Genomic DNA, 26,400 nt, shown 5'->3' with positions numbered 1-26,400 from the left:
AGTATAAGCAACACACTGTACACTTCATCATAAAACACTGTACTGGAATCTGCCTCGCCTCAAACTTGGGAAGCCACTCTCCCCTCTATCCTAAGATTTTGTTGCAGTTCCCCTCTCTATAAAGGAAGAAAGAGTAAATGGAAATTTCTTCACTAGGATGGAAAATGAAAATACTTAGATGAGGAAAAAGGTGATAACAGAGCTTGTGTTTGAAGATGACCAAAATCTGGGTGGAAAGACAGTCCTGGAAGAGTGAATTAGTAATGTTTATTCACCTAAATAAATTGTTTATCCAGCTTATTATTCTTTAACAAAAGCAATTATTCCATGCTTAATTAATTGTAGACTATGTATCCAACAGATTGTATGGACCAGAATGTATTTCATCTATAGGAAAAGAAGAAAAAAAAAAAAACCCTTAGAAAGGATTTAAATCAGGGGTCAGAGACTTACAGCTAAGAGGCCAGATCTGGCCTACGGCCTGTTTTTGTATGGCTCACGAGCCTAGAATGGTTTTCACATTTTTAAATGACTGAAAGAAATTAAAAGAAGAATAATATTTTGTGACACGTGAAAGTTATACATATTTCAGTGTTCATCAGTAAAGTTATATTGGAATACAGCTGTGCTTATTCACTGATGTGTTGTGTCTGACTGTTATCATGCAGCAGCAGAGTTCAGTAGTTGTGACTGAGGTTCTGTGGCCTGCAAAGTGTAAGTTGGTTACTTTCTGGCGCTTTACAGAAAATCTTTGCCACTCTGGTTTGAATAATTATTTAAATTTGTTCATTTTTTTTTTTATTATTATTTACTGTGTACTCTGCTGGTTTTGATGTGCAGTGTGGAAAATCCTCATGTAGGATGGCAGGTTATTCCATAAACTCATCTTTTAGTTTACAGAATCCCTTCTATAGCATCTCTAAAGATGGCTACTGAATATCTTCTTGGTCACTGGAAATTTAGCTGCAGTCATTAGGAAAGCAGACCAGCAGTCCTTTTTATTTTTCCCTAACCAAATCATTTATTCGACAGAGGTTTAGTGAGTGCTGACTGTACACCACCCACTGTTCTGGGCAGTGGGGATGAGTGATGATCCTAACAGACAAGGTCCCTGCTCTCTGGGACCATGGGTTCTCGTGGGAGGAGATGGGCCATAGACAAATAAATATATATAATGTATTGGGGTAATAAGCACAATGAAGAAAAATCAAGGGGTGAGAGAGAGCTAGAGCAAGAGAGGGCTGCTTAAGAGGTGGTGATGGGCAAAGGCCTCCTAGAGTAGTTGCAGTTGACCAGGACTCAGTGATATGGAGACCCGGGAGGTGGCATTCTAGGTGCAGGAAACTGCAAGAGTGAAGGCCCTCAGGTGGGAGTGAACTTGGCATGTTTGAGAAACAGCAAAGGTGCCCTTGAGGCTAGGGCAGAGGGAACAAAAGGAAGAGTATTGCAGAGTAAAGCCGAAAAATATGGGGGTGGAGTGAGGGACAGGTTGCGAAGGGTACTGCAGGGCAGAATAAGGACCTAAAATATTCATTTCTCAGAGATGACAGGGTTTTGAGCACAGCTGACTTGATCTGACTTACATTTTAAAAAGGATCACTTAAACAAGTGGGACTACATCAAACTAAAAAGCTTCTGCACAGCAAAGGAAACCATCAACAAAATGAAAAGGCAACCTACTCAATGGGAGAAAATATTCACAAATCATATATTGGATAAGGGGTTAATATCCAAAATATGTATAAAGAACTCATACAGTTCTACAGCGAGAAAACCAAATAATCCAACTGAAACATGAGCAGAGAAACTGAATAGACATTTTTCCAAAGAAGACATACAAATGGCCAACAGATACTGAAAAGGTGCTCCCCATCACTAATCATCAGGGGAATGCAAATCAAAATCACAATGAGATAATCACCTCACATCTGTAAGAATGGCTTTTATCAAAAAGACAAGCACAACAAGTGTTAGTGAGGATGTGGAGAAAAGGAAACCCTTGTGCATTGTTGGTGGGAATGTAAAGTGGTGCAGCCACTGTGGAAAACAGTATGGAGATTCTTCAAAAAATTGAAAATAGAACTGCCATATGATCCAGCAATCCCACTTCTAGGTAAAAATCCCAAGGAGATGGAAACAGGATCTTGAAGAGATATTTACATTCCCATGTTCATTGCAGTATTATTCACAGTAGCCAAGATATGGAAGCAACCTAAATGTCTGTCAACCGATGAATGGATAAAGAAGATGAGAAGCTGTTATATATATACATGTATACATACACACATATACATACACGCAATGGAATATTATTCCACCTTGAGAAAGAAGGAAATCCTGCTATTTGTGACAACATGGATGGACCTTGAGGGCATTATGCTAAGTAAAATAAGTCAGACAAAGAAAGACAAATACTCTATGGTATCACATAAGTGTGGAATCAGAAAGAAAGCATTGGACTCATAGAAACAGTAGAAGAGAGGAGAGGCTTGTAAAAGGGTATAAACTTTCAGCTATAAGGTGAATAAGGTCTAAGGATTTAATGTAAAGCATGGTGACTGTAGTTGATAACACTATATTGTGTAATTGTAAGAGAATGGTACTTAAATGTTCTCACCAAAAAAAAAAAAAAAGATAAATATGTGAGGTGATGGATGTGTTAATTAGCTAGATGAGAGGAAACCTTTCACAATGTCTATGTGTATCAAATCACCACAATGTATACTTTAGATATCTTACCATTTAGTATGTCAATTATACCTAAGGCTGAAAAAAAATCATTTAAGCTATAAGTATATTTCCTCTACTGTGTAGTTTGTTGCAGATGATGGCATTTTGTGGATTAAACAACAACGACAAAAAAACAAAAACCATGTCAGTACAGTAGTCAAAACAGCTAGCTTTAAAAGGTGCCGAAGGGGAACTCCCTGGCGGTCCAGTGGTTAGGACTCCGTGCTTCCACTGCAGGGGACATGGGTTCAGTCCCTCGTTGGGGAACTAAGATCCCACATGCCGTGTGGCACAGCCAACTAACTAACTAACTAACTAACTAACTAAATAAATAAATAAATAAGAAACGGTCCTGAAATATTGTCGAGTGACTTTTCTTTGACATAATTGATGTAAGGCTGCCATAAAGGTGGGATCAAAACAGTAGTAATTAGGGCAGTATCTTGTTAAGTGAGTATTCAAAGGTTTTAGGTATATGATCAGCCCAGGTCTCATCAGGAAACAGGTGGCACATTCATACTGAGAACTTGGACAGGGTGTAGGGGAACTACCGGAGATCTGCATCGCCCTGGGGCTTGTGGCAGCCAAGCTCCTCCCACTTGGGGGCCTGAGGGGTGAGGGGGGAGACAGAGAGCTGTGTGTAGTGGGCCACTGGACAGGACTTGTGACCTGAGAGCCTGCAGGGAGGGAGCTGTTTTCCTCCTTCCTTGTGCTCTCCTGTGGTTGTCCTCCTGTGGAACCTCTGCATTGGTCAAACCCAACCAGGAGCCAGAGGGTAAGGGAGCATGTTTTTTGTTTGTTTGTTTTTATTTTTATGGAAGTATAGTTGATTTACAATATTGTGTTAGTTTCAGGTATACAGCAAAGGGATTCAGATAGATATATATATTTTTTTTCAGATTATTTTCCATTATAGGTTAATACAAGATATTGAATATTTTTCCCTGTGTTATACAGAAAATCCTTGTTGCTTATCTATCTCATATATAGTTGTATGTGTCTGTTAATCCCATACTCCTCATTCCCCATCCCACCCCACCCCACTCCTGCTCGTGTTCCCCTTTGGTAACCATAAGTTTCTTTTCTATGTCTGTGAGTCTGTATTATTTTATTTTTCTCTGTCTGATTACTTCACTTAGTATGATACTCTCTAGGTCCATCCATGGTGCATGTATCTTTTCAAATTAGATTTTTCATCTTTTCAGGAAATATGCCCTGGAGTGGGATTGCTGAATCATACGGTAACTCTTTTGAGTTTTGTTTTTGTTTTTTTAAAATTAATTAATTAATTAATTTTTTTGGCTGTGTTGGGTCTTCATTTCTGTGCGAGGGCTTTCTGTAGTTGTGGCAAGCGGGGGCCACTCTTCATCGCGGTGCACGGGCCTCTCACTATCGTGGCCTCTCGTTGCGGAGCACAGGCTCCAGACGCACAGGCTCAGTAGTTGTGGCTCACGGGCCTAGTTGCTCCGCGGCATGTGGGATCTTCCCAGACCAGGGCTCGAACCCGTGTCCCCTGCATTAGCAGGCAGATTCTCAACCACTGCGCCACCAGGGAAGCCCCTCTTTTGAGTTTTTTAAGGAACCTCCATACTGTTTTCCATAGTGGTTGCACCAATTTACATTCCTACCAACAGTGCAAGAGGGTTCCCTTTTCTCCACACCCTTTCCAGCATTTATTATTTGTAGACTTTTTGATGATGGCCATTCTGACCAGTGTGAGGTGATACCTCATTGTAGTTTGGATTTTCATTTCTTTAATAATTAGAGATGTTGAGCATCTTTTCATGTGCCTGTTAGCCATCTGTCTGTCTTTTTTGGAGAAATGTCTATTTAGGTCTTCTGCTCATTTTTTGATTGGGTTGTGTGGGTTTTTTTTTGATATTGAATTTTATGAGCTGTTTGAATATTTTGGAAATTAACCCCTTGTTGGTTGCATCATTTGCACATATTGTCTCCCATTCTGTCGGTTGTGTTTTTGTTTTGTTGATGGTTTCCTTTGCTGTGCAAAAGTTTCTGTGTTTGATTAGGTCCCATTTATTTATTTTTGCTTTTATTTCTTTTGCCTTGGGAGACTCACCTAAGAAAATATTGCTGCGATTTATGTCTGAGAATGTTTTGCCTATGTTCCCTTCTAGGAGTTTTGTGGTGTCATGTCTTATATTTGGGTCCTTAAACCATTTTGAGTTTATTTTTGTATATGGTGTGAAGGAGTGTTCTATTTTCATTGATTTACTTGAGGCTGTCCAGATTTCCCAGTATTACTTGCTGAAGACACTGTCTTTTCTCCATTGTATATTCTGGCTTCCTTTGTTAAAGATTAACTGACTGTAAGTTTATGGGTTTATTTCTGGGCTCTGTATTCTGTTTCATTGATCTATACGTCTGTTTTGGTGCCAGTACCATGCTGTTTTGATTACTGTAGCTTTGTAGTATTGTCTGAAGTCTGGGAGGTTATGCCTCCAGCTTTGTTCTTTTTCCTCAGGATTGCTTTGAGGGAGTGTGTTGTCAAGTGGGTCAGCTTCCTGGAGCAAAGAACAGAGAGGAAAAGTGGAGGGGCGAGTGGAATCTTAGATCTTAGGCGACACCTATGATGCTTTTTAGGAGTTCCAACACTCTGTTGCTTGCCCTCCCCCACCCTAACCCCACCCATAGATACACCACAGCTGAGTGCGTGCGCGTGCGTGCGCACACACACACACATACAGCCTCCGTAAGTTCCCTCTGGTGTCCTCTGATCACTTTTCTCATGAGTGCAGGGGAGCAGTCTTCTGATATATGCCATTGGACACACAAGGAAGGGTTTGGAGAGCCCCACAATCCCGTCTTTCATTCCTGAAAAATTCAAAGCACATGTGTGTTATTGATGGTAGAATAGAGCATTTTATTATTATTTTTTTAAAGTCTCTTGTATAGTTGGATACAGAAGGAAAAATACAGTGAGACAGAATTTAATACCTTGGTGAACTATATTCAGTTTTGGTTATTATTCTGGTTAAAAACAAACAAAGCAAGCATTGATTTTTAGCCTCTTTGATCCAAATGGTTTTAGTTTTCCACTGTTGGGCATGTTAAAACTTTGAAGACACAGAAGTACGATTCAGTAAACTGCTTCTTTCAGCAACTTCTGTGATGTCCTGGGGCACTGGAAGCCTTTGGTTTCCTTTCAAGGCAGGAGCAGTTAACTCTGAATCAGTCACTCTCTGTGCGAAGTCAGGACCTTTATGTTTGGTACCAGAGGGCAGAGAAGAATTTTTTTTAATGATTTGATATTTTAAAAATATTTGACTTTTCATTTGACTTAAAGAATCCAAGGTTGTAATAACAGAACGGTCAACTTGGCCATTAGAAAGAGGTCTATAGATAGAGGAATATGCACAAGCCGATTTTAGGCATTATTCTGTAGAGGGTGGTCCCTGTAGGACTAACTCAAACTGAATCGCTGGTAAAACTCATTTGCCTCTGCCCTCTTTCTGGAATCTGGATGAAAACCAAGATCTGTGGCACATTCCCTAATGTTCTTGGCCCCCGAGTTGGAGGCCTCACTGAGGACTCATGGGGAAAACAAAACTCTCTCTTTTCTATTTATGGTTATCAGCCATGTTGTAAAACTTAAATATAATTTGTTTTGCTTTAAGGTCAATGAAAAAAAGTCGTCTTGAACTTTCCATTAGTTGTCAAGCACCAGAACAGGGTATGTTTTTGTTTCATGGCTTTTGCCCGTGGGTAAGCTTTGCAGCTCAGGATCGTTCATGCGGTTGTGGACCATTGGGTTTGGGGAGCACCCACTGTGTGAGGCCGTGTGTTGACATGCGGCGGCTGAAGCATGAGTGAAGCGGGGCCCTAGTCCTGAGTTAGTTTACATGAGTCTTCTCAGGAGATTGGATGCATGAGCGGATACATGGCCTGTAGAGAAAGAGCGCCTCCAGGGATGAGGCGAGTACTGTGGACAGTTTCCGGGAGAGGGCCTGGCTTTCTGACTGGAGAGAGCAAAAGCACTGTTGGCTTTGAGCCAGGACTCGGAGGATCCCCGGCGGAACAAAGTCACGCAGTGGTGTATTTGAGTGAGTTCTGACTTCAATTGTAAGCCTCAGTTTTCCTCATCTATAAAATGGTGATGATATCTTTACCACCCATATCCCAGTACTTTTATGAGACTAACTTCCAAAATGCACCACAACCAGTGAAATACTCTCAATGCTGTTACTTATTACTATGGTTACTATTGTCAAATGGCATCTGTTAAATAGTTACATAGCTGTGAGGAGCTGTAGTTTTCCAGGAGTTAGATCTAAAAAAAGAGTTACTGTTATTCATGGTGGTTTATTAGGCTAGCTCCACATAGGAAGGTTTTTATATGTGGAAATGTAGCTGATCTCACAAATGTGGTGGCGAGAGCCATTTACTAAAGTGGAGAGGAATCCCTGAACAGTATCTGAAAGGCCGAGTTCCCTTTTTTTAGGGAAGAATCAGGCATAGGATGGTTCAGTATATTAATGTGTAGGTACCTAAAGTTCTGGGTTTGAGATGGCTATGGAGTGTGGGACTTGAAACTCTGTGATTCTTTAAGGAAAAAAACAAAAACAACAAAATCAAAACCAAAAAATAACCAATGCTTAAAAAAGAAATTGAACTTCCTAGAGTCTTTCTGAGACTTAACTTAAGAACTTGAGTTGATTTAGGGAAGTAGGAGATGTGGTAAATTCCTTCCTGGGTATGTTCATTAAAACATCGTGAATTAAGCTGGAGAAACTGGAGCCTGAAGCATGTTAGTGTTGTATGAGGGGAAGGACATACATGTATGAGATTAGGTTTAAAAAACACGTGCCACACATTCAGCTGGAGATCCTCATTTGAATTCATTCCCCAAATAGGCCCTAGTCAGATGTTTCATTGTCGCCCCTTTTGCTAGAATGACTGAACCACTGTTCTTTAAGATTGATTTTATAGGGAGTTTATGAGCCAATCAAGAAAACTGACCTCATTGTCACATTCTTTTTTCCTTTTTTAAAATAGACTTTATTTTTTTTGAACCGTTTTAGATTTACAGGAAGATTGAGAAGGTAGTACAGAGTTCTCATTAACCCTCTCACCCTGTTTGCCCTATTATTGACATCTTACATTCATATGGTACATTTGTTACAATTAATGTACCAGTACATACATTTTTATTAACTAAAGTCCATAGTTTGTTCAAATTTCCTTAGTTTTTGCCTAGGTCAAAAACTGTCCTTTTCACTCATACCCCATCACATAGGGCAGTGGTTTCCTGATAATAGTGGCTTTTCAACAATTATTGGTTGAGTGAATAAAGAAAGAAGATGCAATACCTGCCCTTATATTGTTACAATGTAGTAGGAAAGGATCAGGCTGCCATGCAAATGACATATACACACTAGTGCTTAAGAGTTTAGAAGCAGATGGGCTATATTTGAATGAAGCCTGGCACTGCCACTTACTGACCCTGTAACTGGGTAGGTCACCCAGCCTCTCAAAGCCTGTTTCCTCACCTGTGAAAAGAGGTAATGACAGCTCCTACCTCAGTGGGGTAGGAAAGAAATGAGTGAAATAAAGAATTCATGTGACAGCATGTGAACAGGGCCTCACACGTGGGAAGCTCTCAGTAAATGTCAGTTTCAGTGTTTACCTTGCAGGGTAGAATGTGATAGGTGTGCTGAGAGGTACCAGGTGTAATGGGGAGTCTGAAAAGGGGAGATGCATAAAGTGGGGTGGAGGTTAGGAAAGTTTTCCGAGAGGAGGTAGCCTTTGAGATTGACCTGAAAGAATAAATCAGCTTTCACCAGAGGCCCAGTGACTGGAGGGAGAAAAATGCCAGGTTGAGACAATGTAACACACAGAGTTACAGAGGTGGAAGGCGTGAGAGAATGTGTTCTGGAGGAAAGAAAATAATCTACTATAGATGGACTGTGGTCAAATATGGCAAGAGAATAGGACAAGGGAGATAAAACTATGGGGTCATAAATGTTTTTTATATAAATTTAAACTTTTAATTCTAAAATTTTTCAAATATAGAAGAAAGTAGAAGGAATATACTACAATGAAAACCCATAGAACCCCTATCTGATTTCAGTAACTATTAGCATTTTTCTTATTTACTTCATCTGTGTAAATTTACATATATTATTTTTTGCTGAGCCATTTCAAAATAAATTTTAGATATCATGGCATTTTGCCCCTAAATACTTTAGCATTCATCTCCAAGAAATAAAGAAGCTGCCTTATGTAAATGCAGTACTATTATGATGGCCAACAAAATTAATTGTAGTCCTCAAATATCATTTATTATCAGTCCATAGTCAAATTTCCCAAAGACTTAGTCCCCTAAGTCTTTAGCATTGAAAAAAAAGTTAAACCAGAATCCAAGCTAAAGACCGTGTACTGCATTTTATTTGATTGTCATGCCTCTTACGTCTCCTCAAATCTAAAATTCCTACTAAGATATTAAGACTCTGAGGCTTTGGAGCACCGAGAAGATTATGGTGCTTTCCCCTCCCCCACCCCATCTACCATCCATATAATTCAAAATAAAAACAATATTGAATTTCAGTAAAAGAAATGTAAGCAAGTCCAAGTAGATTCAGATTTTTTCTCCCATCAAGATGCTGACTTTGATGCTATCAAAATCTCAAGTGATCACATTTTTAAATACCTCAGCATATGCTTATTTGCCTTGAATGGTCCAGCTCTTGACTCACAGAACTCAGTAGAGATAAAGTGACTCACTGTTTTCAGTTGAGCTGAATGTCTAGCGTGTCTAAACTTCACAGATAGGAAACCACATCCTTAATAGACACACAGAAGTGATTTTTAGTCCCATTGTATATATAAGCCTTCCAGACACTAAGTTCCAATCCTTTCGTGTAATTTCACAGTGAGTTTCACAATATTTCTTTAAGGCAAAAAGTCACTTAGGCCTGTGGGTTGGAAAACAGAGGATGCAGAACCTTGTTGGTCCTACTTTAACCAGGAATACTCTGGTTACAAAGTGCCTCCTTTGTTTTTGGCCCTTCCTGAGTCACAGGTACCTATGGCCGGGCAAGAGTCCGGAATAGCTGCGGGTATGGGAGTGGGCATGAGATGCCCACCTGCCTGGGCTGCAACTTCTGCAACTCATAGGATAAACCTGGCATCCTTAGAAACAACACGGAAGAGAAGGAGGTATTTGGGGAGTGCTTTCCTGCAAACGCACACCCTCTAATTGCCTTTTCCTAATGATCTTTCCTTGTTACGTTTGGAAGGGGGGCTCCTCTGAGGACCATTTCTTTGCACCTCGCTTGCAGGTGCACGGTGAGTGCTGCTTTAATTTGTTGCACTTTGCCTTGTCGGGGAACCCAGCCCACCCCACCTCTGCTGGGAGAAACACATTTCCACCTCCTTTTCAACTTCATGAGGTTCTGTTGACCCACTTGGAAGAGGTTCATTGTAGCACCTGCTTGTTCTTTCTTCTGTCCTTAATTTGGTTTGCCTTTTATTGTCTTCCAACTGAATGGATTCTTTCTCTTTCTTTTAAGGGAAAGGAACCTGAGAAAAGCAATGCTTGTGGTGGTGACTGCTTGCTGAGGGTAATTACTGTTTTATGTTAATCTACATGTTAAAATGAGCAGACAGGGAATTGCTAAATTCACCATCTTGTTATTTCCCAAGTCTGGTCCTCTTAAGTATATTTGTTGCTTAAATAAAGATGTAGCCATGCAAAGTAGAAATGTCCAAATGTACAGTTTTTTATGCATGTGTATATATAGCATTTAAAATTTTTATTTCCATCAGCAAGAGTCATTATAGAATACTTGGAAATTATAGGAAAGCGGAAAGAAGAAACCCAGAGATAACTAGCATTAACACTCTGAATTTATGTCTGGTCATTTAGCCTACATGTTATTTCTCTTTAAATGGGCACAGTTTCACTATTACAGTCTAGGACTTCTTGCTCCTGGGAAGTGTGGTCCATAGATCAGCAGCATCAACGTCTCTTGGGAGCTTGTTAGAAATGCAGAATCTTGGTTAGCCTCTTGTCTGCATTCCCCCACGCCCCAGAAAAAGAAATGCAGAATCTTGGTTAGCCTCTTGTTTGCATTCCCCCACACCCCAGAAAAAGAAATGCAGAATCTTGGGCTCTACCGCAGACATACTGAATTGTAATTTGTATTGAATGATACTACGTATCCATTAAAATTTGGAAGCACTTCTCCAGAACACAGTATACCCAGGACAGCAGGTGAAGTGGGTAGGACCCAAAGGTCAAGACTGTTTTTCTCCATTTTCCCTGTGTCACTCTTTCCTAAAATAATTTCCTCAGTATGTGATAAAGATAAAAATGAGGTCAATTTTCTAGCAAGACATAGTAGCCTTGATAAGGAACCCAGCTGTCTCATGCATAAACATTTCATTCAGCAAACATACATTAGGTGCCTGCTGTGTTCCAGGGCACACATGCGGCAGTCACGAAGCCTGCCGTTAAGGCTTGCATGTACTGCACTAGAAACATATAGAGGGCAAGGGGAGGGGGTGGGTGGTTGTACAGGGATTGGGCTTGGAAGTCAGAAAGAAAAATGGTTTCTGGGCTGAGTCTTGAAATATAATTCAGTGAACATGAGTTATGAGTATTGCTAGGCTCTGGAGAGAGCACAGAGCTGGATAAAATGGATCCCTTCCTTCAAGGAGTCTGTGTTTGATTTAAGGACAGGGGACAGTGTTTAAAATGATAAATAAAATCTGAAGCACCTTGGTGTTAGGGTAGAACCAGAAGATCAGGGTCTGAATATCAACTTTATAACTCTGTGACCTCGGACAAGTTATTTCACCTGTCTGAGTATCCATTTCTTTCGTAGACAGAAGCAAAATAACGTAAACTACTTCACAGAATTTCAGTGATTTTTTTTTTTTTTTTTTTTTTTTTTTTTTTTTTTTTTTGGCTGCGTTGGGTCTTCGTTGCTGCGCGCGGGCTTTCTCTAGTTGCGGTGAGCGGGGGCTACTCTTCGTTGTGGTGTGTGGGCTTCTCATTGCGGTGGCTTCTCTTGTTGCAGAGCACGGGCTGTAGGCGCGCGGGCTTCAGTAGTTGTGGCACGCGGGCTCAGTAGTTGTGGCTCGCGGGCTCTAGAGCGCAGGCTCAGTGGTTCTGGTGCACGGGCTTAGTTGCTCCGCGGCATGTGGGATCTTCTCAGACCAGGGCTCAAACTCTTGTCCCCTGCATCGGCAGGCAGATTCTTAACCACTGCGCCTCCAGGGAAGTCCCTCAGTGATTTTTAAATGAGGTAACATAGTAAAGTTCTTGCCTACAGTGAGTACAGAATCAGTACCGTGTGGCAAAGATATTTAAAAAGTGTCAAGTGAGTGCCATAGATAGAAGTATTGAGGAGAAACAGAGAAAAGAGAGGCTGTTTCTACCTGGACTGTGAGAGACCTTGTGGCCAATATGGGCCTGAGGATGTGAACGAGGAAGAGAGGGCCAGTGGGAACCAAAGTGAAAGATGAAGCTGCACTTTTGAGAGTGGATAGACTGAGGAGAGAGGTAATAGAAACAAGGGATCAAGTTTGGTGGAGGAGAATTCTGTTTGCAACACATTCAGTTTGAAGCAGCTGCTGAAAGCTGGGCTTCTGGGATGCAAGTTTGCCCACCTGGAACGTTCGTTATTCAGACACATGCCCCTCTGTTCTAGGCTTGGCCAGGGCTGGGCATGAAATGAGGTGCTCAGCTTCACTGGTCCTGGTGTTTGGTCAGAATACCTCTTGCAGAGGGACTCTTTCTTGCTCACTGGGAAGGTCCACATCTATCCAGGGTTTCTCACCAGGATGGAAAACAATGCACAATTTTTTTAAACCTTGAGACTTACCTCTTCTTCCAAAGAAGAGGTATGGAAGAGAACTGAAATTATCTGTGCCTAATTTTTATCCATGTTGTCCTCTTCCTTGGGTTTCTTTTTCTCTGTAAATCTTCTTCCTCCCAACTAATGACCATTAATTGCTACAGAAGAAAAATGAATTGGAAAAAGTTTTTTGAAAAATGAACTAAATGCTGTAACACCAGTGGTCTCTGTTTCTATTTGTGTTGGTTTCAACCATAAGCTCCTTTATGATCTCTCTTCATATGGAATAGACACAGCCTACAAGTAACCGTAGTTACTGGCTTTTAGCGGTTACAACCAGCCTGCCATATAAAATGCTAACATTTTGCCAAATTTGTTTTATCTCTGTCTCTCTCTGTTGCTGTCTCTCTGTCTCTGTATACATACACTTTAAAACATTTTTGCTGAACCGGTTGAGTTAGTTATAGAGGTCATGATCCTTTACCCGAAATATTAATACTTTAACATGTATCTCCCAAACACAAGAATATTCTCCCACATAGCCCATAATACCGATTCAAATTTCACCAGTTATTCCAGTAATGTCTTTTTTTTTTTTTAATTTTATTTATTTATTTATTTATTTTTGGCTGTGTTGGGTCTTCGTTTCTGTGCGAGGGCTCTCTCTAGTTGCGGCGAGCGGGGGCCACTCTTCATCGTGGTGCGCGGGCCTCTCACCGTCGCGGCCTCTCTTGTTGCAGAGCACGGGCTCCAGATGCGCAGGCTCAGTAGTTGTGGCTCACGGACCCAGTCGCTCCGCGGCATGTGGGATCTTCCCAGACCAGGGCTCGAACCCGTGTCTCCTGCATTGGCAGGCAGACTCTCAACCACTGCGCCACCAGGGAAGCCCCCAGTAATGTCTTTTATAACCCCTCTCCTCATCCAAGATTCATCAACAGTCATTCACTGCATTTTGTTTCTTTTCCTTTAATCCAGAAGAGTCACCCTGTTTTTGTTTATTTTTGTCATTCATGGCACTGATATCTTGGAGAATGCCAAGATAATTGTCTTGTAGAAAGTACCACAAGTACTAGATTTGTTTGATTGTTACTTTATGATGAGATACAGATTAGGCCTTTTGACAAACATACTACATAGTCCCTGTGGAGACATGTGATGTTCGGTTATCCTATAATTGATTGTGCCAGCCATCACTTGGGTAAGATGGTCTGCCAGAGCTCTCCATTATAAGGATACCTTTTCCCCTCGGTAAGTGATAAGTAATCTGTGGGGTGATATTCTGAGACTGTGTGAGTATCCTGTTCCATAGCAACCCTTTCCCTAATGGTTTTAGCGTCCATTAACGACCCTTGACTGAATCAATCATTGCCTTGGTGGCTGCAAAGTGGGATTTTCTATTTCTGCTATTCCTTTGGTGTTTATTAGCTGGCTTTCTTTGTAAAGAAGAGCTTTCCACTATCCCCCTTTCCATGAATATCTGTGGATTTATGGTTCCTTTTTTAAAAATTGAGTGTGTTATAATTTATCCGTATCATTCTTTTTGTTGTTCAAATTGTACCACATTTGGCCAGTGGGAGCCCCTTCATGGCAGCTCCTGTGTCCTTCTGTCATGTCTGCATTAATATTTGAGCGCTTCTTGCTTTCTGGCATAGTAAGGTGTTCTAGGCTTATATTGTACTTTCCGTATCCCCAGGCCTGGACCCAACTATTTCTCCAGTGAGCTGTGGTGCTTAGAAAAACAACATCTGGGTACTCAAACTTTTCTTTAAAAATGCATATAATCCAGAGAAAGTTAAAATTCCTTAATCATTTGTTGAAGCTCCCCCATTCCCCAGCTTCTGCTAAAATATTGCCATGGAGTCATTGGAAGTTTAGAAGTTGGAAGGAAAGGACCAATGAGAGTAAGAGGCCGTCGAAAGAGAAGGTCATTGGGCTTTGGACCAGAGGTGGTGCAGTGATGCAAAAAGGGGAGTGAGATAGTGCCAAGACCAATTTAGATTATGTTGGAATTCTGCCCACGGAGTGACTAGAGAGCCTGAGAAAATAATTTCTGCTTATTTTCCAGGTAGACTCTGAAAATTGGTTGCCCTTTTTTATATCCAGTAATGCTAAGAGAGTGTATTCCCCTGAGCTATTATACATATGCTAATTCTTAGAGCAATTTAAGAAATACATTTTCCATACTGAGAGTTCCTAAGTGTTCTGTATTTTCAGAGTCAGTGTGAGGTGTGTATAGGTGGATGTATATTTCTGCATGTCTTCTTTTAAAAATTAAAATTCATAGTTTTTATTTTGAACACTCCTAATTGAAAATAGTATCTGAATTTATTTGCTGATTATAATATTTGGTTGCAAATTATTAAAGGTGCATATGTGCAGCATTTTAGGCAGCAACTTGTGAGACACAGAAGCCAAGAATTTCAGTTATTTTCCAAAGTAATCAACATACGTTTGATAAAATGATAGTCTCTGATCTTGAACTTGAACTGACTGATTTTTCTGGAACTCAGTATCACCTCTGTGATCTCTTTTTGTATATGATAGCATAATTAAAATATTCATTTGCCTTTTCTATTCTATGAAACAAAACAGAACAAAACATGAAATCAGTAGCTTTGTTTCCATTTGATAGGGAAGTTATGAAAATGCTTAAAAATACAAAAGCAAATTTGAAACAGAAGGGTTTTTTGTTTTTTTTCCATTGAAGTCAGCATTTTTGGAAGTAAAAAACAAAACAAAACAGAGACTAGTACATCTATACTTTGTACAGCAGTAATACGGTTATTATTCAGATGTATACACTGCATGTTACAGATGCTTTATAATTTTATAAAACAAAACCACACACACACACACGCACACACACATGCACACACACACACACAATCACTGATTTTTAATCCTCAGTGCATTCTTGAGAATGGAGAGTAGTACTAAAGCAATTGCTCTACACCAAATAGTTACTGGGTATTTGATGTGAGTAAGGCTACGCTGAAGATGGAAAGGGGCACATCCTTTAAATGTGCTGCTGGCCAGTATAGGTAAGTGAATTCAGGTTGTGTGGTGGCCAAATTGTTCCACATTGGCCCTTGACTTCAGAGTATTGTAGTTTCACCATTTAGTTCTTATGCAGTTTCAGTGCATGGAATTAAACTAAGCAGACTGATGACTAAGGAGTCACCATTTTTGGCAAATGGATTATTTTCAAAGTCCAGTTTTATGTTTATTGGGAAAATTTTAATACAACTGAGTTCTTTTGGAGGTCGTAAAGATCAATATCTCTTTCTTACTTTCTATCGAAAACTCCCCGAGTGAGGCACTCATCCCCACAACTGAATCCATTGCTTCTTGTATTTCTTTAATCTTGATCTTGTTTGAAAGGAGCTTTATCCAGAGCACAATTTCTTCATTCATAACTAAATTTCTTTCAGACATTAAGACAGCTAATATGCAATTATATAATTAAAAGTCTTCTTTCATCTGGATTTTACTAAATCCATAACTGTTTTAGCCAGTAAAAGCAAATTATATTTTGGCCTCTAAAACGGATTTATATACTTTGAACATCTCTGTTGGGACTGTATTTGCCCTTGAATTATGAGATAGAAAATACTTTCTGTGACTGGATCTGTTAATACCTGTGGAGGAAGCATCTGGTACCCTTGTTCTTGGGCTGGTGTTCATTCTACTGGCTGGAGTCACATTCAGAATTAAAGTGGGGATAAAAAGAGGTTTTTTCCCCACCAAATGCCTTAGTCCTATTTTTATATAGCGTATGGTTATTTCTAACTGTAAAAGTAGATGTGATTATTGTGGAAAATTTGGGAACCACAGGAAAATGCAAAGAAAATAAAAATTATTCTATTCTTATTCTGTTATCTCTAATTAGTAACTATACAAATGTTGACTTTTTTTCATTCTAGTCTTTTTTTCTAGGTATAGATACTTTTAAACAAAATTGAGATGATATGGAACATATCATCTTATAGTCTGCATTCCCAATGAACACTGCTTAAAAACATTTTCTCATTTTATTAAATATCTTACAGATTTTAAAAAACTTTATCCGTTGCTGAATATTTATATTTTAAAATTGCTTAAAATTGTTATTACTTTAATGGAAAACTTCTTTGTACATATCTTTATGAATATCTTGGACTTTTTTTTATGGATAACTTTAATCTTTTAAAAGTTTATTGGTTTCAAGGAATGACAAATAATTCAGTTTCTCCTCTCTAGCAACTCTGGCTAAGTCCTCTTGTCTGTAAGAATCGTATCTTTATAACACCATCATGTTGGTCTGTCCGGAATGGTGCAGTAACGCTTCATTTATCTAACAACACCATTAGGGAACTTCTCATTAATAAATTTTTCACGTAACTGAAACGCCCTTAAAAGTGTCCATACTAGGTTATTGTAAACCTAGTATGTGAGTGTGATTCTTTCTAAAATTAAATTACATATGTTGCTATCCTCTTTAACATAATGAGCATATTTGAAAATCATAATTTAACCCCTCTGGTCTAAATCACAAGCGTCCTGGGACTTCCTTTGGTGGTCCAGTGGTTAAGACTCAGCGCTTTCACTGCATGGGGCCGGGTTCGATCCCTGGTCGGGGAACTAAGATCCCATAAGCCATGTGGTGTGGCCAAAAAAACCCAAAAAAACAAAACAAAACACACAACACACAAGCATCCTTGTAAACACTAGTTACTATACAGTCAGGTCTGCTAAAATGCAGTATATGTGTTTCTAAAAACCACCATGCTATGCAGAATCATGCAGTAAACCCCCCAGTGCTTAAGGGAAAAGTAGGATCAGGGACATAACACTCAAAAACCTTTATCAGTGAGGCAACCCAGCACTGGAGCCTACCTGGGCTCTTTGGTGGGGCTGATGGTGGACGCTGGGAGGGCTCACGCCAAGGAGTACTTCCCAGAACTTCTGCTGCCAGTGTCCTTGTCCCCACGGTGAGACACAGCCACTGCCTGCCTCTGCAGGAGACCCTCCAACACTAGCAGGTTACCTGCACCACTCATAGAGCCATTTGTGAGGAAAGCCTGTCACATGGCCCTGCCGACCTGGCCACAGCTGACTGAATCACAGGGGACACGGGTTCGATCCCTGGTCCGGGAAGATCCCACATGCTGCAGAGCAACTAAGCCCGTGCACCACAACTACTGAGCCTGTGCTCTAGAGCCCGTGAGCCACAACTACTGAGCCCACGTGACACAACTACTGAAGCCCACGCACCTAGAGCCCGTGCTCCGCAACAAGAGAAGCCACCGCAATGAGAAGCCCGCGCACTGCAACGAAGAGTAGCCCCCGCTCTCCACAACTAGAGAAAAGCCCGCGCGCAGCAACAAAGACCCAACACAGCCAAAAATAAATTAAAAAAAAAAAAAACTTTATCAGTGACATTAAAAAAAAGTAAGATGGGAACTGAATAAAAATTGGAGCACAGTTTTACACATATTAGTTGGTCAAGAAGTAAATAGATAAAAAGTCCACTAAATATGGCATTTTGCCTTGAGAAAGTCGTGACGTTTCCTGTGGACTGAGGCCCTGGAAGGGTTGCAGTTTGTGAGTCACTGTGAAGTGGTGGAAGGAGGGTTACCTGAAATCAGAAGGAGAGTTGGGGCACCCAGCGTGGAGGGCTGTGGCTCGGCACACTTCGGGGGGACTGAGATCGCCGACAGATGTTTGAGACGTGGGTTTTGTGCCTTTTGTGTATCCTTAGGCAGCTGGGCTCCGCCCGGTGCAATCTTCTGCTATTACCTAATGTTTCTTGCAGTGAAATCATACCTAAACAAATGTGAAAATCAAGTTACGCTCAAGCTGCTCCCTACTGTATCAACCTTGGAACAAACACGAGTGTTATAGGAAAACTGAGTGTACTGTGTGGCACCAGGGTGATGTCTAGGGGATATTTCTGCTTGTCTCTATCCTAAATGGAGTTAACACATGTAAAAACACTTAGAGAAGAATCTGGCATGAGAGTCAATACTGTGTAAGTGTAACAATAACAGTGTAACAGTAATAGTAACTCTAAACTGTAACAGTAACAATGACAGTAATAATAAATGATGACTATTGATGTCTGTGGGATTCTGACTGCCTACCGTGGCAGCACTTCCTGCCTCCTCCTAAAGGACCTATTTCTCAATCTCTTATGGCTTTTAAATGAATTTATCACGCTTCTTAGAATTATATCTAACGTGCGGCCCAGTGTGGGAGAGCCTGACAGGTGCACAGACTTTAGGTTATGGTTTACCTGTGGCATCTGTTACACCTACTTAAACTCGTTTATCTTATGAATGAGTTATTACCTATGTATTCATTCACAGGATTGTTGGGGGAAGTAACTTACGTTTTAAGTGAGATTATCATCATGCAGAATTTTCGGATTTTCTGTTTTATTAGAAAAAAGTTGGGACTTCCCTGTTGGCGCAGTGGTTAAGAATCTGCCTGCCAATGCAGGGAACATGGGTTCAAGCCCTGGTCCGAGAAGATCCCACATGCCTCGGAGCAACTAAGCCCGTGCGCCACAACTACTGAGCCTGTACTCTAGAGCCCTTTGGCCACAACTACTGAGCCTGCGTGCCACAGTTACTGAAGCCCGTGCACCTAGAGCCCGTGCTCCGCAACAGGAGAAGCCACCGCAGTGAGAAGCCCGCGCACCGCAACAAAGAGTAGCCCCCGCTCGCTGCAACTCTAGAGAAAGCCCGCGCACAGCAACAGAGACCCAATGCAGCCAAAATAAATAAATAAATAAATTTATTAAAAAAAAAGTCAACACGCCTCTCTCTTCTCATTCCCACCTGCAAAAGTGAAGTGTGCTTCAATGGATACATCTGAAGGGCATTTACAAGTTGTTAATGAATTTCTTTAAGTTGTTATTGTTCACTTCTATTTACAACTGCTTTTGTGTTTGTGAGATGAGCTCATCTTTGGAAGGTGAGGCAGGCAAATGTGATATCGGAAGACCTTCCCTCCCAAGTCTCAGTATAATTAGAAGTCCACATCCTCCCTAAGTTGCTTTTTATGACTCCCTGAGAAGGACATTTTTATGGTGAAGGTTGCCAAGAAGCCTTGCTGATTCCGGCTTTAGTAACTTTAATAAGATGACAGATCAAAACACCATCTAGGTTTAGCAAGTCTTGTTAGTATTGTTCTGAAAGAAAAGTAGCTAATATAGCTCATCATTTAGATATTCCAGTGCAATCTGTATTTTAATTATGCAGAGACTCTGAATAGCAATGGGGTGTTTTGATTTTTAATTTCTAATCTGACTTTGAATGTTAACTTTTTGTCTCTACACAATTTCTAGATATATTCGGGCTGCCTGACCTCATTGAGTGATTGCTATTAATTAACAAGACTTGGTGGGAAAAGGGAAATTGCCTTCTGAGCTTTGTACCAAAGACCTGGGAAAAGTAAGTAATTTTCTAACTTGCTTTTTAAAAATTTTGTTATATTTCTCTCAGAAAGTTAACAGTTTGTCTGTGGCTTTTCTACTTCCTTTCTTTCCTGGCTTTGTAAGTTTTATTTGCTCTTACAGACTTGAAACATGGAAAGGGACTCAGGAGACCTTTAAAAAAAAAAAAAAAAACCTTTCAAGAGATTAGGATGAATTTCTGCAATGTGCCATTTCTTTGGGATTTCATAAACTGAGTCCTCAATGTTGTGATAAAACCTTTTATCAGGTGTTCAGTAGATGAATTAAACTCTAAAGGTAACACAGTGTAATATGGTGTGACAGAAAAGTGAGTCTAGTTTTCTGAGCTTCAGGAGTTTTAGACTTTTAGATAAGCTCTTTGGTTCTGAATTTTTTAGAATAAGAATGTAATCCATTTGGTTCTTTTCTTGTCTGGAAAGGAAAATAAAATGTGGAATCACTTGTTCAGTAAGTCCCTCATGTAGCTTGGTCTTAGAAGAATTGATGCATCTGTCAGTTTTATTGTTTTATAACTTTTTCGAGAAACTCCAAGATAGTTTAATTGAGAAACCTGTGTGAATGGCTTGACTATCTCGTAGAAAAAATTGTTTGGCGCCATAAAGTTCAATTTATTTCCCTGATCTCTTTTGAAGAGAAAGGTAAAATGGGCCCTAAAAATAATACAGTCTACTTTTTTGTAGATACTACTTGGAAATGTGAGTGACCCATAAGAATGTAAGTGAAACAACACACGTACACACACACATGCACTCACGCATGCGCGCTCACACACACCTCCTTTCTGGTGTATTCCAGAAGCAATATCATTGACAGTAGGAACTGTTTGCTCATTCAATCACTAGATAGTTTTCTAAACTTTGTATTCGTTGTGTATTACAGCTCCTCTACATTTCTGACAGTACAAATGAGATAGTTGAAACATTCCTAAAACAAAACAAGACAGAAAAGAACTATACTCTAGAAGTTCCATAGAAGCGTTAAACAGTAAGATCAGATTTTATTGTTATATTGTTTGTAGTGTAAATTTATTTATAACTGAATTGTGTGTTATTTGGAAATAATTTTAATAAGGTAAGGGTCTTTAATTATGAAGCTGTTTTGAAGTTAAATAAGATGTACTGAAAAAATATTACATACACACACCACGAAAACAGTTTCTGAGAGCCATCAAGTCTATGCTAAAATATAAATCCAATGAAAGCAAAGACTTCGAAAATTTTCTCCAAAAACATTTTTTTTTTGTTACAGTGAAATATTTGCAGTAGTGAAATTAAAATGGAATTTAAAAAAATGATAGCAATATATTTAGTTGCATTTTTTAGCCTTGTATTCACATATTAACCTTAAAATAAAGGATATTTATTCCATCCTGGAAGGATATTTGAAAGAGGATTATGTTGGAAGTCACCAATCTGTCCACAGAAGTGGAACGAAAAGAGCAAAAGATTAATTCTCTGGCCTTTAGGATCTCAATATTTGCAGTGGTGTTTAGATTGGAAATACAACTTAGCCCCAGAAAGCGAGCTACTTAAACTGCCTTTCAAATAATTTAGCATTTCTTTAAAATTTAATATAGTCCCTGGTGAAATATTTTCCTTCCATTACACCGAAATATTCCCTTTGTGATATTGCTGTAAAAGTTCCTTTTCCATTTTGTAGAAGCAAGGCATCAGTAGGACTTTTGTTCACCACAGTAAGCTAAAGACAGTCCCTGTGTTACCAAAGGGACTATGGCAGAAGGATCCCTGCTTACTGAAACTGATGTCATAGGTGAAAATTTACATGCACAGAAGGATGTTGACAGTTGACTTTTAAGTTAAAAAGAAGGTGGTTATAATGCATAAGTATGCTCTGTATATATCTAGTCCTGAAGAACTAGTTATATGGAAGTAAACATTAAGGGAGAGGGCAGGGTGGGGGGAGATGGAGGGAAGTCCCTTCTGAAATTTACAAAAGTCACAGGTGAATGTTTCTGACAGTACTTTGAAAACTGTAAGGGGTACTTAAATGAATTGGTGACTTATTTTGGGGGAGGTTAGTGCAATTTTAGGGAAAATTCAAAACCCTAAACAACCACCACACTTCCTTTTAACTCCCATTTGTCCTCTACTTTTATTTTTTTCTTAATCACAAGTATGTTTTCAAAGACTTACTTGTTTCAAGTATTTTATTTAATTATTTGAAATAGGTTTCTGGAAACTTGAGTCTATAATATTGACAAAATGTAGATGCACTTTTGAAAAATTAGCCATGAATTATTATTATTATTTTTTTAATCAGTCATCACTTTTATACACATCAGTGTATACATGTCAATCCCAATCGCCCAATTCAGCACACCACCATCCCCACCCCACCGCGGTTTTCCCCCCTAGCCATGGATTATTTTAAAAGAACTAGAAAATAGCTTCTATTTTATTATCCTGTTTAATACATATATATGTTTATTTTTATGTTAATACTAGAGTAGTATATGCTACAAATTATTTGATATCCTTTCTTTTCCACTTAATAAATAATGCATTCCCATGCTAATAAATATTTGCCTACAATATCATTTTTAGTGAAAGAGAAACAGTTGAATCTTAGCTTTTTGTTTAATTTGAGGTGATCCTGGCTTTCAGTTAGAAGGGAGTATAAATATGTGAAATATATGGTGTGGGTTTTTCATCTGTGAACAGAGAATAGACTAGGATTCGCTTTCTACAATCTCTACTGTGTTTACTGTAACCAGACATGTTCTGAACAGGAGGCTTGTGGGACTAAATATGTGTTCAAAATGGTAAATGTCACTGTTTGATGGGTACTGTGTATAAAGCTTGTGTCTTCTTTGGTCCCTTTGTTATATTACAAGAGTGCAGGTGACATCTTCCTCCCACTTAGCTGTCTTCATCAATATTTCTGTGCCTAAGGAAGGATTCTACCTATGTACTTCTCCCTCCCAAGAAGCTCTTAATATCTCAGATGAGGTGATGGGTACAGAAGGAACGTTTCATAGACTTTGGAATATAATTTATTGGAGCAAATTGAAATCCAAATTAATTGGAGATGCAAAATGTATTATAGACCTTTGCATGCCTTCTCAATTTTAGGTTCATTTATTAAGCCGACATTTTTTGCACAAGTACCATGTGCCAGGCACTGTGTTAGGAGCTCATTAGTCAAAGATGAATGAGATATGCTCTTGCTTTCAGGGAACTTAATTTGAGTTTCAAATTCAGATTGAAATAACATATATTCAGTGTGTACTATGTGACAAGCAGTGGGCTGGATATTCTCAAATGAGGCGTTTGACCACTAACATTCAGTAATGATATTCATTGACCCATCCCTTCCAAAATAAATCATGAATAGAATTTTCTAATCCTTAAGTTTTTTTTTCCATTATATTTTCCTGAACTTTTGGTACCTGCTACTACTTGTTAAGTTAAATTAGCAAATAGAAAAAAAAAAAAAGTTAATGAATAACAAGCATTTAATCAATAAACTTAGAACAATGATTTAAAAAACGTGTGTATATATTTATACACACATATGTGTGCACACACACACACATAATATTTGGGAAGCAGTATGTATATAATGTAGTTGTAATTTCTCCTAGTAGAATAATTCTTGGTTCATGTGGTACAGTTAAATATACCAAGATTTCTGATATTTTGCCCTTAGACTGGCTCCGCTGTCTGAACAAGTGTGGAAGTCATAGTAGTGAGTCACTAGATTGTCAGAGTAATTCTTAGGGTAGGGATTATTGAAACTTGGGGGGAAAATAACTCGCCAGCATTCACACAGCTAGAAAAGGTTTGAGTTAGGATTCTAACTCTGATCCATCTAACTTTAAAGCCCATGAGGTATCCATCTGACTCTGGTGAGCTTGTAGGGAAGATGGATTCACAAATGCTGTGGGCCTGCTGAGGAAGGGGCGGTCATTTCCCGAGGAATCAGGAGTCTATATGGCATTGGGCATGTTCCCCATTTTCTCAAAGTCCATCTCTTCATCTTTAAAGAAGAGTTGGTAGTAGGATCTAGCAGGGCATTGGACCAGAGCAATTAAGGAGCATTGGTAGGAGAAGTAACTAGGCATGTGAGATGGAGAAATAATAGGTCTGGGACTGGAAGCCACTGCTAGCAATTAACCCTGGGAGTGTGCTGGGAACTGTATTAAGAGTTTTACATATTTTATCTTATTTAATCCTATATATCCATTCTGAGAGGTAGGTGTTATTGCCCCATTATAAAGATTTTGAAACTGAGGCTCAGTGAGGTTAAATAACTTGTCTCATGTCACATAGCTAGGGAGTGGAGTGGTCAAGACTTGAACTCAGGTCTGTATGACCCTCATGTTTATGCTCTTAACCGCTGTGCTATGATCAGAAGTAATCCTTTCTGTGTGTCAAACTCCCTTAATACCCTACTTCAGTCTTTCATGGTATATTCTGATTTTATCTTTCATTGTTTTTAACTTGAATTGGGTTATAGTTATTTACATAATATTTAATAGACTGTGAGGTCTTGAGGCCTGGGATCCAGTCTCATTCACTTTTTTTTTTTTTTTTTGGTCTTTCATAACTCTTTGCTCAATAAAATTTGCATTGATAAGATGAATAATCTCTAAGATATTTTGTCCCTTGAAATTCAGTGTTTTAAAATTATATATGTAAAGCTTCTGTTGAAGTTATATCAAGTGTTACTTAAAAGGGGGTAATTGGATTTTAGTTTGATATTTGTTTATTTATTTATTTAATTGTTTGACATCTAGATTGATCTCTAAAGTTTCAGGAAATTCCTAATTGCCATTTTATCTTGTGACTTGCTGTCCAAAACTGAAGCTGAGACTAAAATGCACTTCTTGTAAGCCCTTTTGGAGGCTGTAAAGCTGTGCTTGCTGCTTCATTGCTATGGCAGGTATAAAACTGTCTTAAATGATATTTTTGAGTCCATAAAAAATACTACACCATCATTCATGCAGGTAAGGACCTCAGTTTGTAAAAATATGTGGAGCCCTTGTGTTGACGGTCACTCCTGTTGGTCCTGGCTGGTTTCAGATTTAGACAACAAACAGAAGTACTTTTCTGGTTCAGGGCATATTATGGGAGACCGTTGGGGTCAGGCTGCCTAGGTTTGCACCCTAGTTTCTTGGTTTATGAACTCTGTGACTCATGACAAGAAAGCATCTGTAAAATGAAGATGGATAAGAAAACAGGTTGTTATAATAGGTTCACGTACTTGGTTCACTGGGAATTTAGGGAAAAAATATCCGTATTCAGGTGGGAGCCACTTTTGCTCAGATACTCTTTAAAGGAGGCCAAAACTGTGAGCTCGTAGGACAGAATTTGACGGTTCAGTATTAGAGCCCCGTGTTTATCCCTAACCCTTTGCTGTTTTTTTTGTTGTTGTTGTTTTGTTTTTTAATTTATTTATTTTTGGCTATGTTGGGTCTTCGTTTCTGTGCGAGGGCTTTCTCTAGTTGTGGCAAGCGGGGGCCACTCTTCATCACGGTGCGCGGGCCTCTCACTCTCGCGGCCTCTCTTGTTGCGGAGCACAGGCTCAGTAGTTGTGGCTAACGGGCCTAGTTGCTCCGCGGCATGTGGGATCTTCCCAGACCAGGGCTCGAACCTGTGTCGCCTGCATTGGCAGGCAGATTCTCAACCACTGCGCCACCAGGGAAGCCCCCCTTTGCTGTTTTTAAACCAGAGTTCACGTTCTCTTGTAACTACTGCATTTATTTTCCTGTACTCTAAGGAGGTAGTTTATAGGCTTTGCTTCATGTTCTGTATGCTGGAGGAGAGTAGGAAATGAGGTCTTTTAAGAAAATGGAAAATGTTACTCAAGATCAACATTGCCTCTGGGCTTTGAAAAACTCTGGGGTTTCCTTCATCTTCCAAGACAGCTGTGAGGAAGCAAAGCAAACCCTGGGGAAGTTTCATAGCTTGTCTCTGCCGCTGTTACTGGAAAAGGGGAAAATAAGGGCCCGTAAATAGCTGTCATGGCCGCAGTGATGGCAGGTTCAGGTGTGCTAGAAATAAAGCACAGGAGCTGCTTCTTCCCACGGCTGCTGCTCGGCCTGACAGCAGGAGAATGGGTCTCAGAACGTGGCTCTACAGTGAAAACAAAGTGTCCCGTCCATCACAGGCATACATTTCATAAATTTCAAGTCGCACAAAGATTCATGATGTTATTCCGTTTTGAGGTTTAATGTCTTAGATTGCTAACAAGTTGGGTAAAAATACTCTTCAGCCTCAGTCTTATTCTTGTAGTTTTTGATTGCTTAGTTTTGCACTTTGAAGGAAGGGCAGACTTGGCCTGTACCTTCTTGATGGTGAAAAGCAGGAGCTATCAATAAATGCTGAATTTAAAAACCATTTCCAGGGTTACCTCCCGCCACTACGT

General features: G+C 39.6%; 1 protein-coding gene across 15 annotated transcripts in view; it reads left to right on the top strand.

Moving 5' to 3' along the window:
* The window catches only part of APBB2 (amyloid beta precursor protein binding family B member 2), a 372,773-nt gene that overhangs the window by 87,755 nt on the left and 258,618 nt on the right, over nt 1–26,400 (top strand). For 12 of the 15 annotated variants that reach the window (XM_061192201.1, XM_061192196.1, XM_061192197.1 and 9 more), the window contains one exon: nt 19,882–19,987. The exons of 1 other annotated variant lie outside the window; for it this stretch is intronic. The gene's annotated coding sequence lies outside the window, so the exon portion shown is untranslated. Of the gene's footprint in view, nt 1–10,259; nt 10,311–19,881; nt 19,988–20,889; nt 20,995–26,400 lie in introns of all 15 variants that reach the window. 2 more of the 15 variants (XM_061192203.1, XM_061192198.1) reach the window with 2 other exon arrangements.

The sequence above is a fragment of the Eubalaena glacialis genome, chromosome 5 (genome assembly GCF_028564815.1).
Source record: "Eubalaena glacialis isolate mEubGla1 chromosome 5, mEubGla1.1.hap2.+ XY, whole genome shotgun sequence".
Taxonomy (NCBI): domain Eukaryota; kingdom Metazoa; phylum Chordata; class Mammalia; order Artiodactyla; family Balaenidae; genus Eubalaena; species Eubalaena glacialis.
The sequence above is the reverse complement of the archived record's forward strand: the minus strand, read 5'-3'. Positions and strand labels throughout refer to the sequence as shown.